At 40.6% G+C, this 13,560-nt stretch overlaps 1 protein-coding gene across 2 annotated transcripts in view; it reads right to left on the bottom strand.

Moving 5' to 3' along the window:
• Positions 1 to 2,333, bottom strand: part of LOC121371577 (fusarin C synthetase-like) — a 33,406-nt gene extending 31,073 nt beyond the window's left edge. The window contains exons 1-2 of one of the 2 annotated variants that reach the window (XM_041497580.1): positions 2,201 to 2,333; positions 289 to 346 (exon numbers count right to left, since the gene is read on the bottom strand). The gene's annotated coding sequence lies outside the window, so the exon portion shown is untranslated. Of the gene's footprint in view, positions 1 to 288; positions 801 to 2,200 lie in introns of those variants that run through there. The other variant, XM_041497578.1, reaches the window with a different exon arrangement.
• Between the last annotated feature and the right edge of the window lie 11,227 nt (positions 2,334 to 13,560).

Genomic DNA, 13,560 nt, shown 5'->3' on the forward strand with positions numbered 1-13,560 from the left:
CACGCCCCTACCATCTCTTTAAAAGTTGTTATCAATACCTACTTTGAGTATGATGACTAGTCTAATATAATACTTAGGGGTTAACTATATATAAATTAGGAAGTTTTATTAATTCAATCCATGGAGACTACGTGTTTGGAATAATCAAATGTTTCCTGATATCCAGTAGACAATACTTTTTTTTTTTTTTTAAAGCTAATAATTAATAATTATAATCAATGTCCACAGATGGAATCGTTAAATAAAATAAACACCCCAAACATTAATCATAAAGAAATGGTTACTCACGTTCGTATTTTATCCAGCAGCCTACCAAACGGACACGGCCGACATCCGATATATGTATCTGAAAGTTAAAATTTCCCGAGAATCAAAAATACACTGTACTGATGTAATACGAAATATCTATTTTTAGATATGGAATTTTGTACTTCCCGTCAATCCCGCTCTGTTCCAGATTAATACTATTAATAGATAGAGCCAATTAAAACGAATCGTGTGCGTGCGTTATACTTTAGCATGCTCATATACCACGAAAGTTTCGAGCATGTCCTCCCCAGGGTTCGGTCTCTGGGAAGCCAGGGGCCCAATCCGAGGCAGATGGCGAATCGTGTTCGATCGTAATGTTATGGTAAAAAGGGGGCGGGGCTGGGTGTAGCTCAGTGGTAGTGCTCGCGCCTGAGGTGCGATGGGTCGTAGGATTGATCCCCCTCCCGTCCCCACAAACTGATACATAAAAGGTATTATTATTATATCCTATGGGAAAGTGCATATTAAAGATACCGTTCTGCTTTATCGGTAACGCACCCCCCCCCCCCCACTCACTCTCTCTCTCTCTCTCTCTCTCTCTCTCTCTCTCTCTCTCTCTCTCTCTCTCTCTCTCTCTCTCTCTCTCTCTCTCCGCCAAATGTCAAAATAACCATATCTTAAACACCAAATAGTTTAAAATGACCTCCGATGTTGTTAAACAAATGTTTCTTGTTATGGTAAACCCGACACGTTACTTATAGTCTTAACTTATAGTCCGCCCATAGGGAACGCCTTTTTTCATGCTATGGAATTCACTACAAGTTATTTATTTCTTAGTTGACTGATTTGTAAATTGCACACAAAACTAGTTGATGTTTTTTTGTTTTGTTGTTGTTGTTGTTGTTATTTCCAAAACACTTTTACGTTTCTTCTTACGTAAAACCAAACTGAAATTATTTACAAAAACCCCCACATATTTATAGAATGATGGGACGGACTATAAATGACCAAACAATATAATTATGTGCATCAGACTGTTGAAGGGTTGATGCCATTGGTACACGTGTCTTTTAACGATTAATGGGGCGGGACGTACATTGTAGCTCAGTGGTACAGCGCTCGCCTGATGTACGGTCGGTCTGGGATCGATCCCCGTCGGTGGGCCCATTGGGCTATTTCTCGTTCCAGCCAGTGCACCACGACTGGTATAACAAAGGCCATGGTATGTGCTATCCTGTCTGTGGGATGGTCCATATAAAAGATCCCTTGTTGCTAATCGAAAAGAGAGCACATGAAGTGGCGACAGCGGGTTTCCTCTCTCAATATATGTGTGGTCCTTAACCATATGTCCGACGCCATATAACCGTAAATAAAATGGGTTGAGTGCGTCGTTAAATAAAACATTTCCTTCCTTCATTTAACGATTAAAATTACATATCAAATACGACCCTGTCTGTCAGTTTCCTCCGACTCTGTTGTCTGAGCGGTCCACACTAACACCTGTCTCAACTTCCTCCACGGATGCAGTCTCTCTGTACTTCCGTGCACCCACCTGACATCCTCGTCCTCTGTTGCTAATAAAGCTAGTCTGACCCATGGTATATATATATATTAAATTCTTTTGAGTAGTATATATATATACTTGTATTAGAAAATAAAATGAAGTTTGAGCATTAGGACGATCAGTAACACATTATATATAGACAGAGATTATTCATCTAAACAAGAAAATGTATTCATTGGAGTTAAATAGACTGTACCTCGAGTACTCTGATTGTAAGAGAGCTAGACGGACATTAATTTTGAGAGCGTATAACTTCCAGATGTCCGTCTAGCTCTCTTACAGTCAAAGTACTCGGGCTAAAAAGACTGTTGGTCGGAAACATCTTAAATATGTTAAAAAGTTGACATTTGAGTTTTAACGTTAACCACTAAAATTACTTTTACGTACCTCCGTATTGGTTTTTCTCAATCACAATCTAGTATGATAATGCAGTGGCCGAACTAGTATTATTCAGCGCAGTATGCGCTTGCTCAGCACGTCTACTATAGTTAAAGTGTCATAACAAATCTGTCCCTGTCTGTGCTTGTTTAGTATTTACACTCCTACTAAATGGGCACACGTATTACTGGAAAAACCCAATTCTTAAGAAATGCTCGATTCTGTTACTGTAACATGTACGATACATATAAAAAAGAAGAAGACAAATTGTTTAAAACGCCTTCTAGCAAAATAACATTACCGAGTCGTTTGCAATGTCTTTCTTTCTTTCTTTCTTTCTTCCTTCATATATACAGATAGATATAGAGAATAATATAAGATAGATATAGGAAATAGTTTATTTAACGACGCACTCAGCACAGTTTGTTTACGGTTATATGGCGTCGATAGACAGAGAATAATACATGAGTGGCCGTTAGACCATTCGTTTTCCAACAAGTTGTTTTAAAACCTATCCAACTGATGTGTCAGTCTTTTAAAACGAGTTTTAAGTTAGATGGTATTTAACGGAAACGACTTGTAATATTTCTTACATATTTAAAAAAAACAACAAAAAAACAACAACAAAAAACACAACCAACACAACAGTTTTAAAATAAATTTGTTTATATTGCTTAATATTGGTATACAGTGCTCCTGCCAGGCCCATGGGAACGATATGTGAAGGGTAGCCCGAGTACTCGGACTGTAAGATAACAAGACATACCGTCGAAGTACTCGGGTTAGGGGTTAGGGTACAACAATGGTCAGATTTTTTATTACATAACTGTTGAACTGCCCCTTTGTAGACAATTAAATGTTTCTTGCGATGTTTAAATGGTTTTTGCAGAATTTAAATTTATCTTGTGAATTTTAAGCATATGTACAAACCTTTAAAACCCAGAGACGGTTAAATATATCTTATGAAATTTAGACATGATTTTCTCTTCTTTTGTCGCGTCATAGTCATTAACCCGCTTTAGCCTGTCATGTTGTTTGTTAGCTTAGTCTGTGTTAGTGACGTCTTTGCAAACATACTGTACATAATATCTGATGCGCATTTTAGATCTATAAACTGGAAAAACCCAATTCTTAAGAAATGCGCGATTCTGTTACTGTGAGTGGCATGAGTGGCCGTTAGACCATTCCTTTTCCAACAAGTTGACAATTCAGACCCGTAGGACGGATTTTCAAAGGGTGTCATTTTTATGGTTGTTCTATCATCAGGTTTCTGTATTAGCATTATAAGACATTTTAAGAGTCCCAAATAAAAACTGGCGAAAAAAGGGCCTGCAATTATGTGAAATGTGTCCAACTACTGATGATACTGCACGGTATAACCAGATAGTATCTTCTCCAATGGAGAAGGTGCTATCTAATTGATGAAGTTAGTGTTCTTTATTAGAAAATGTTCGGTTTTGTAGCATGGATACCACGGTGACACATTTATATTGGGGGAAAAAACCCAACCCCGGTTTATGTATAATTTATGTATGTAATGTTAACTTCCTGGAAAGTAAACCACTTTTGCTTCTTCAAAGGCTAACACATCTTCATAAATCAAGGCTAATATTCGTTCCTCGTATTCAGCCTTGATACATGTAGTCAAGATACTGATATCCACTACTAGCGCCCTCTATTGGAAGAAAATGTGTAACACCGATTATGTCCCTTACACGATGACATCGCTGACCAATCACAGCATCGGTAACATGTGACAATCTTGAAAGCAATATCAAAAATTAACTGCCGAAACCTTTTTTTTAACATATCGTGACAAACACGACACGTTTCCACGCTGCCATCTTTGTTTACAATAACAAGAGAATCTATAAGGAGCGTTGCGATTCGTTGCAATCAGATCTCATCGCATCCAATGAAATTTAAGCATTTTGTGGCACGATTTCTTGACGACATGTATCAAGGCTGAATACGAGGAACGAATATTTGCCTTGATTTATGAAGATGAGGCTAACAGGACTCTCCTATGATATTCAGAATATAGACAAATTATGTGATTAAATATGTGCGATAGGTCACTTCTAAAGCAATGAAAATTAGATCTTGGTGACCTAATAATATTTCTTTGTTTGTTTTATTTAACAACACCAATGGAGAAAATTTATTAATTAATCATCGGATGTCAAACATTTGGTCAAACGTGCTACATTTTTTCTAATGCAGCAAGGGATCCATTTTATACTTTCCCACAGACAGGATAGCACATACCAGTCACCCGCCCTGGAATTGCCCACTGGCTATGTCAGAGGCCAAGTCCGGGGTGGGCGTGTCCAAACCTATGTTGGATATAGGCACGCCAAACAGTTCCGCATTCCGCATACCAGTCGTGGTGCACTGAATGGAACGAGAAATATCCCAACGTGCCCACCGACGGGAATCGATCCTAGACCGACCGTGCATCAAGCGAATACTTTACCACTGGGCTAAGTCCCGCCCTAGACTGAGCTAGATCTCACCCTTACCACAGGCTTTTTCCAGTTGTGGTGCACTGGTTGGAACGAGAAAAAACCCAATCACCTGAATAGATCCACAGGTGTGGTTTGATCCTGCGACGCAAGCACCTCAAGCAAGCACTCAACCAACTGAGCTGAATCTCGCCCTCACCTAATAATGAATGCATGAATGAATGTTTAACGACACACCAGCATAAATAGTCCGTGTTTTTTTACATTTTAACATCACAATAATAAATATCGTGCCAGAGACGTTTATCTTGATGAACTACAGCACAAACAATTCATCTACTTTAGGGTGTCCAACAATGGTACATATATAAATGAATTGATGAGGAGCGTCAATATAAAGATTCTAAAGTTAAGTTAAAAAACAGTGTAAAGAGCTGTGCAAAAATATCAATATCACAAGTAAGTATATAAAAAATTGGAATAAAAATCAACATCTCATAAAAATTTCAAAATAACTTCTGGGTGAAATTGAAACAATTCCATCACATTTTGTCTACCAAATATATCTTTCCTCATCTTTCTAAGATGATTACATTCCACCAAAATGTGAACTGTCAGAGAAGGATTCTTCTTTAAAATAAATTATCCTGTATCACCTCTCCTATAACATTTTGAAGTTTGTTCACAACTGCACTGTTCAATCATCTTGCCACACTCAAACATATACTCTCTCTCTCTCTCTCTCTCTCTCTCTCTCTCTCTCTCTCTCTCTCTCTCTCTCTCTCTCACATACACACATTCTAATTTATTTAAAATTTATAAAATTATAGATATATTTTTAATTATGCAGAAAATTGTGTAAATACATTGTGTACTAAAAAGAAAACATGTTGTTTCTTGTTATTCTCTCCTATAAATATTAATTTCACATCAGTGAATTTGACATGAATTTGTGTTAATCTGTCAGCTGGACAAAGGGGTCAAAATTCATGTCTTATGAACTGGAATGCAAGTAAAATAATTATCAAAGTACTAACAGTCCAATATTAAACTGGCTGTTCAAAATATTGTACGACTTGTCATGTGATCTAACTACCCAGAAAATAGGAGAAATGTCCCACACCTTTCGCAAATAACAGTGCCATGAATGTACTGTGGACAACGACCACCTCAGTGAATATATTTTATTTTACAAGAAATCCATCTTTGGAAAATGAATAGGTGTTATTTATCTGAAATGCAGTCATAATATCAATTTGGATCAATTGGTAGATCAAGTGGATTATTTCCTGTTCCAACCAGTGACTGGTTTATCAAAGATCACATTTTATACTTAGGGTCTCCACGAGTACTCGGGCACGGGTCTAGTCTAGCAAGACTCGAGTCCGTTCACAGGACTCGAGTACCCGTACAAGGTGGAATACAATGATCAACTATAATACAATGGACAATGTAGGACAATAATTTCAGGATTAGATAATCAACGATATAACTGACACAATAATTATAAGATATTGCGCTAGTTTCTTTTTTTAAACTGACCGTCCATCCATCATAACACTAAATATATCAACCGTTTCTAAATGCAATACAATGACATGATTTGGCATCCATGTTCAGCCCTGGAATTAAGATGCATAATTCTATTTAACTTTATTCTTTAATCTCATCATCATCTAGTGTAAATGTCGGGTACTCGGGTCCGGGTCGAGTTTGACCTTAATAGCCATAATGCAGGTAGGCTGGTAGGTACTGGGTTCGGATCCCAGTCGAGGCATGGGATTTTTAATCTAGATACCGACTCCAAACCCTGAGTGAGTGCTCCGCAAGGCTCAATGGGTAGGTGTAAACCACTTGCACCGACCAGTGATCCATAACTGGTTCAACAAAGGCCATGGTTTGTGCTATCCTGCCTGTGGGAAGCGCAAATAAAAGATCCCTTGCTGCCTGTCGTAAAAAGAGTAGCCTATGTGGCGACAGCGGGTTTTCTCTCTAAAAAAAAACCCTGTCAGAATGACCATATGTTTGACGTCCAATAGCCGATGATAAGATAAAAAAATCAATGTGCTCTAGTGGCGTCGTTAAATAAAACAAACTTTACTTTTTTTTTTCCTCCACGGATGCAGTCTCTCTGTACTTCCGTGCACCCACCTGACATTCTAGTCCTCTGTTGCTAATAAAGCTAATCTGACCCATGGTATATATACTACTCAAAAGAATTTAAGGGTCAAAAATTTATAACCAAATAAGTTTCAGTGTGTATTAGATTGATGATGTAAACTACACCAATTTTTTTATTTATTGTTCCATATTTACAAAAAAACACAAATAAACGTCACTGTATACAAGAAAGTCACATGACATGCTGTCAAAGTTGAAGGTTGTCAAACATGGATTTTACACATTAGAACATTCGTTTAATAGTGTGTGAATCCACCCCTGGCGCGAATACACTCGACACACATCGTTGCCTCATGCTGTTGATCAGACGTCTGAAGAACTCTTGGGGAATGGCCTGTCACTCTGCCATAAGAACTTGACCCAGATCGTGAAGGTCTGCCGGAGGGGCATGGTTATCCCGAACTCTCCTGCCTAATTCGTCCCAGGCCACTCTATTGGGGCCAAGTCAGGCGAATGTGCTGGCCAATCCATCCTGGCGATACCTTGTTGTCTGAGAAAGTTCGTTACCACCCTGGCGCGGTGGGGTCTGGCATTGTCATCCTGCAGAACTGCCCCGCCGCCAATCTGCTGAAGGCCTGGGAGAACCAACGACCGGATAATCTCATTCAGATAGCGGATTCCATTCAGATTGCCATCCACCACATAGAGGGGGGTCCTAGGCGGATAGAGATGCCGCCCCACACCATGACGCTGCCACCACCGAACCGGTGACGTTGTCTAACGTTAACGTCAGCGAAGCGCTCCCCAGGACGTCTGTAGACACGAACCCGACCGTCGTTGAACTGGAGACTAAACCTGGACTCATCAGTGAACATCACTCGACCCCACTGAACACGTTGCCACCGCAGATGAAGCGTGCACCAGTGACGTCTGGCCGTTCTGTGACGTGGTAGGAGTGGTGGTCGAACAGCCTGGCGACGGCAGCGTAGATTATTGGCTCTCAGACGATTGCGTATGGTTTGATCAGACACTCGAGTTCCAGTCGCAGTCCGCAGATTGTCACGTAATCGGCGTGCAGTGGTTGTGCGTTGACGTAGAGCCATATTGGTGATGTAGCGGTCCTCTCTATTTGTAGTGCTTCGGCGTCTTCCCGAACGTGTACGATTTCGAACAGAATTCGTTGCTTGGTACCGTTGCCACAGTTGGCTAACGACACACTGACTGACACCAAGTCTCAGAGCAACATTTCTTTGCGTATTGCCATCCTGAAGCCAAGCAATAGCCCTTCCTCGATCTTCGATAGTCAGTTGAAGTTGTACCATTGTCGAATTTGGAGTGTGCACCGTACACGAACGCAAGCTCCAATTATACGGAAATTCAGCATTGGGAACATGGAATACACGTGCAAAGCGTGCAAATGAAGCGCTTTGTGAAAAAGCAAGTTATGGGCACTTAGCAGACCTTTCGCTTTCGCCCTAATTTACGTGCAAATGTAAGTATGTTTTCGCCATTAGAACTAGTCGACAGTGTCAATGACAGTGGATTTTAATTCATTTATGGGTTGCTTAGACCCACTTTCGTCAAAATGGAACAATACCATGCGTGACATTATGGTCTAGCTAATATAATTGACATTAAAAAAATAATGTCGAAAATATCGTCTGACCCTTAAATTCTTTTGAGTAGTATATATATACTCTTCAAAAGAAGAAACGCAAAACCACATTGTCGTAACATTTGGAGAATTGATTTAATTATTGAATGGTGAGTCCGATAATTACCAAATGTTGCAGGATTGTTCACAATTCACTCTAGTCCATTGTGAGTAAGTGATAGGACACACCACCAAGGTCAAGGTCATCTGGAGTCAATACCGGGTGTGGCCTCCGCGTGTGTTGACAACTGCCTGGCACCGCCTGCCCATTGAAGCAACCAGAGTACGGATGACGTCCCGGGGGATGGTGGCCCACTCGGCCTGCAAGGCTGCTGCCAGCTCGGGCAGGGTCTGGGGCTGTGGTTGTCGCTGTCGGAGGCGTCGGTCCAACTCGTCCCATAGATGCTCAATTGGGTTCAAATCCGGTGATATCGATGGCCAAGGAAGGACATTAATGTTGTTGTTCTGTAGGAAAGCCGTTGTGAGACGTGCTGTGTGAGGCCTGGCGTTGTCATGTTGGAACACTGCGTTGGCGTTGGCCATAACTGGAACGATGTGTGGCCGGAGGATCTGGTCAATGTAGCCCTGTGCATTCAGGTTGCCCTGCACGTGGACCAGGTCAGTTCTGCTAGTGTGTGAGATGGCTGCCCACACCATGACACTACCCCCGCCGAATCTGTCCACTTCCTGCACGCAGTTTGCCGCATAACGTTCACCACGACGCCTATACACGCGACATCTTCCATCATGACGTCGGAGCAGAAATCGGGACTCGTCACTGAACCACACCTGTCTCCATCGCAGTTGAGGCCATTGTCGATGAATCTGGCACCACTGCAGTCGGAGTCGACGGTGTTGTGGTGTTAAGATGACACCTCGAACTGGACGTCTGGCACGAATTCCTACCTCACGTAGGCGGTTCCGTACGGTCTGGTCGGATATCCTGCGCAAACCTGGTATTGCTGCGGCTGTGGAGGTGGCAGTAGTCAATCGTTCCCGAAGGTGGCGTACCCGGATGTAGCTGTCCTGCCCGGGGGTAGTGACCCGTGGTCGACCGGATCTAGGGAGGTCACGTGTTGATCCATGTTGCTGGTAACGGTCCCACAGTCTGGAGATGGTGCTTGGGGACACATGGAATGCCCTGGCAACGGCCGTTCTGGATTCGCCTGCGTCTAGTTGGCCGATAGCATTGTTTCTCTGCGGTTCACTGAGACGTGGCATGTCCTGGATTGTCAACTGTCGGCCAGACACAGAGGCCAGGCAAGCGAACACCCTGCACTTTTATACTGTCGGTGTTCATGTTGCACGTGCAGACAACGCACGTGCAGTGGTGACATGGTTTGCACGTGGCTGCGTTTTTGCGAATATTCACATTTTGGAACTTTATTGTACAGTAGCTGCGTTTTATCGAATGTAACCGTGGGAATGTGTTTGGGACATGCAATGACCTTATATTCACAAAGCATGAACCGGTAGGAAACATAAAATCGGAGTTATAACCCATTTGTACCCGTTTGCGTTTCTTTTTTTGAAGAGTATATATACTTGTATTAGGAAATAAAATGAAGTTTGAGCATTAGGACGATCAGTAACACATTAGATATAGACAGAGATTATTCATCTAAACAAGAAAATGTATTCGTTGGAGTTAAAAAGACTGTACCTCGAGTACTCTGACTGAAAGAGAGCTAGATGGACATTAATTTTGAGAGCGTATAACTGTCATAATGTCCGTCTAGCTCTCTTATATGTCGGGCTGTTGGTCAGAAACATCTGACAATATCAGATAACTCAGGACTATCCCTTTAAATATGTTTTAAGTTGACATTTGAGTTTTAACTTTAACCACTAAAATTACTTTTACATACCTCCGTATTGGTGTTTCTCTATCACAGTCTAGTATAATAATGCAGTGGCCGAACTGGTATTAGTCAGTATGTTGTTTGCACAGCACGCCCACAATAGTTACGGTGTCATACCAAAACTGTCATGTCGGTGCTAGGTTCCTGAATCGGCAAACGTATTACTGGAAAAACCCAATTCTTAAGAAATGCGCTATTCTGTTACTGTGAGTGGCATGAGTGGCCGTTAGACCATTCCTTTTCCAGCAAGTTGACAATTCAGACACGTAGGACGGATTTTCAAAGGGTGTTATTTTTATGGTTGTTCTATCGTCAGGTTTCTGTATTAGCATTATAAGACATTTTAGAGTCTCGAAATAAAAACTGGCGAAAAAAGGGCCTGCAATTATGTGAAATGTGTCCAACTACTGATGATACTGCACGGTATAACCAGATGGTATCTTCTCCAATGGGTGGCACCTATTGGAGAAGGTGCTATCTGATTGATGAAGTTAGTGTTCTTTATTAGAAAATGTTCGGTTTTGTAGCATGGATACCATGGTGACACATTTATATTGGGGGAAAAAACACCCACCCCGGTTCATGTATTATTTACGTATGTAATGTTAACTTCCTGGAAAGTAAACCACTTTGGCTTCTTCAAAGGCTAACAGGACTCTCCTATGATATTCAGAATATAAACAAATTATGTGATTAAATATGTGTGATAGGTCACTTCTAAAGCAATGAAAAGTAGATCTTGGTGACCTAATAATGATTTCTTTGTTTGTTTTATTTAACAACACTGGAGCAAATTGATTAATTAATCATCGGATGTCAAACATTTGGTAATTCTGACTCTTAGTCATCAGAGGAAACGTGCTACATTTTTTCTAATGCAGCAAGGGATCCATTTTATACTTTCCCACAGACAGGATAGCACATACCAGTCACCCGCCCTGGAATTGCCCACTGGCTATGTCAGAGGCCAAGTCCGGGGTGGGCATGTCCGAACCTATGTTGGATATAGGCACGCCAAACAGTTCCGCATTCCGCATACCAGTCGTGGTGCACTGAATGGAACGAGAAATAGCCCAACGTGCCCACCGACGGGAATCGATCCTAGACCGACTGCATCAAGTGAATACTTTACCACTGGGCTAGTCCCGCCCCAGACTGAGCTAGATCTCACCCTTACCATGGCCTTTTTCCAGTTGTGGTGCACTGGTTGGAACGAGAAAAAACCCAATCAGCTGAATAGATCCACAGGTGTGGTTTGATCCTGCGACGCAAGCACCTCAAGCAAGCACTCAACCAACTGAGCTGAATCTCGCCCTCACCTAATAATGAATGCATGAATGAATGTTTAACGACACACCAGCATAAATAGTTCACCAAGGTAAACATCTACGGTCCGTTTTTTTAACATTTTGACATTTATTGGAACTCCAGCAAAAAACATCACAATAATAAATATCGTGCCGGAGACGTTTATCTTGATGAACTACAGCACAAACAATACATCTACTTTAGGGTGTCAAACAATGGTACATATATAAATGAATTGATGAGGAACGTCAATATAAAGATTCTAAAGTTAACTTAAAAAACAGTGTAAAGAGCTGTGCAAAAATATCAATATCACAAGTAAACATTTGGAATAAAAATCAACATCTCATAAAAATTTCTAAATAACTTCTGGGTGGAATTGAAACAATTCCATCACGTTTTGTCTACCAACTATATCTTCCCTCGTCTTTCTAAGATGATTACATTCCACCAAAATGTGAACTGTCAGTGGAGAATTCTTCTTTAGAATAAATTATCCTGCACCACATTTAGGAGGACTGCCACTCTCCCAAAAACTTGACCAAATGAAGTTTTTCACAACTGCACCGTTCAATTATCTTGCCACACTCAAACATATACATTCTCCGTCACACATATACATTCTAATTTGTTTAAAATTTATAAAATTATATATATTTTTTTAATTATGCAGATAATTGTGTAAATACTAAACAGAAAACAGAAATGTTGTTTGTTCCGTTATTGTCTCTCCTATAAAGTATTAATTTCACATCAGTGAATTTGACCTGAATTTGTCTTCATCTTATGAACTGGAATGCAAGTAAAATAATTATCAAAGTACTAACAGTCCAATATTAAACTGGCTGTTCAAAATATTGTACAACTTGTCATGTGATCAAACTACCCAGAAAATAGGAGAAATGTCCCACACCTTTCGCAAATAACAGTGCCATGAAAGTACTCTGGACAATGACCACCTCCATGAATATATTTTATTTTACAAGAAATCCATCTTTGGAAAATGAAAAGGTCAGATGATACAGGAAATTTGGGTGTACAAGTAGTTCAGTGGTAAGTTTTATTTATCTTAAATGCAAAGAGTCATAATATCAATTTGGATCAATTGGTAGATCAAATGGATTATTTCCTGTTCCAACCAGTGACTGGTTTATCAAAGATCATATTTTATACTGTCCTATCTATTACAAAAGAAGACTTCTTGCAACAAATCAACAGTAGTCTAATCTTCTTGAACACAGTCTTGATGATGTACACAGTAATTACTGTAAGCCACCAAATAAACCAATTACAGTACAGTACATAATGCAGGATGTAGGTCAGTGGTAGAATGGTTGCATGAGGTGTGATGTGTTGCAGGCAGAGCCCTCAAAAGTACCCGGTCTCCGGCGGCAAATCGCCGCCTGAAACAGCTTTTGCCGCCGCCTACTTTTCGTTGAGGGTAAAAAAAAAGTGCTTTCTCTTCTTTAATTTCTTCGATTTTTCAAATGTTTCTTGGGGAGGGCCCCCAGACCCCCCCCCCCTTTGCCCCCTGCTATCATCACTGTTGTAGCCTGCTACTTCTTAAACTATTGAGGGCGCTGGTTGCAGGATCAGTCATCCTTGATACACTTGATGGGTTTTCCCCCATTCCAATCAATGCCCTAAACTTGTTAAAAGTGTTTGCCTGATGCTCAGTCACTCTAGGATTGATCCCCCTCGGTGGGTCCACTGGGCTATTTCTGCATATAAAAGACCACTTTTATTTATGGAAAAATTATCCATCTTTTTTCTCTGAGACTAAACATCAGAATTACGAAATATTTGACATTCAATAGCAGATGATTGATAAATCAATATGCTCAAGTGGTGTCATTAAACAAAACTAATTTTTTACTGTCCTGCCTATGGTAAATCTTCATATATTTATTGATATAATAATACTAGTATATAGAACGATAGCTGCTGAAAGCTGATGGG

The sequence above is a fragment of the Gigantopelta aegis genome, chromosome 4 (assembly GCF_016097555.1).
Source record: "Gigantopelta aegis isolate Gae_Host chromosome 4, Gae_host_genome, whole genome shotgun sequence".
In the NCBI taxonomy this organism is placed as follows: Eukaryota; Metazoa; Mollusca; class Gastropoda; order Neomphalida; family Peltospiridae; genus Gigantopelta; species Gigantopelta aegis.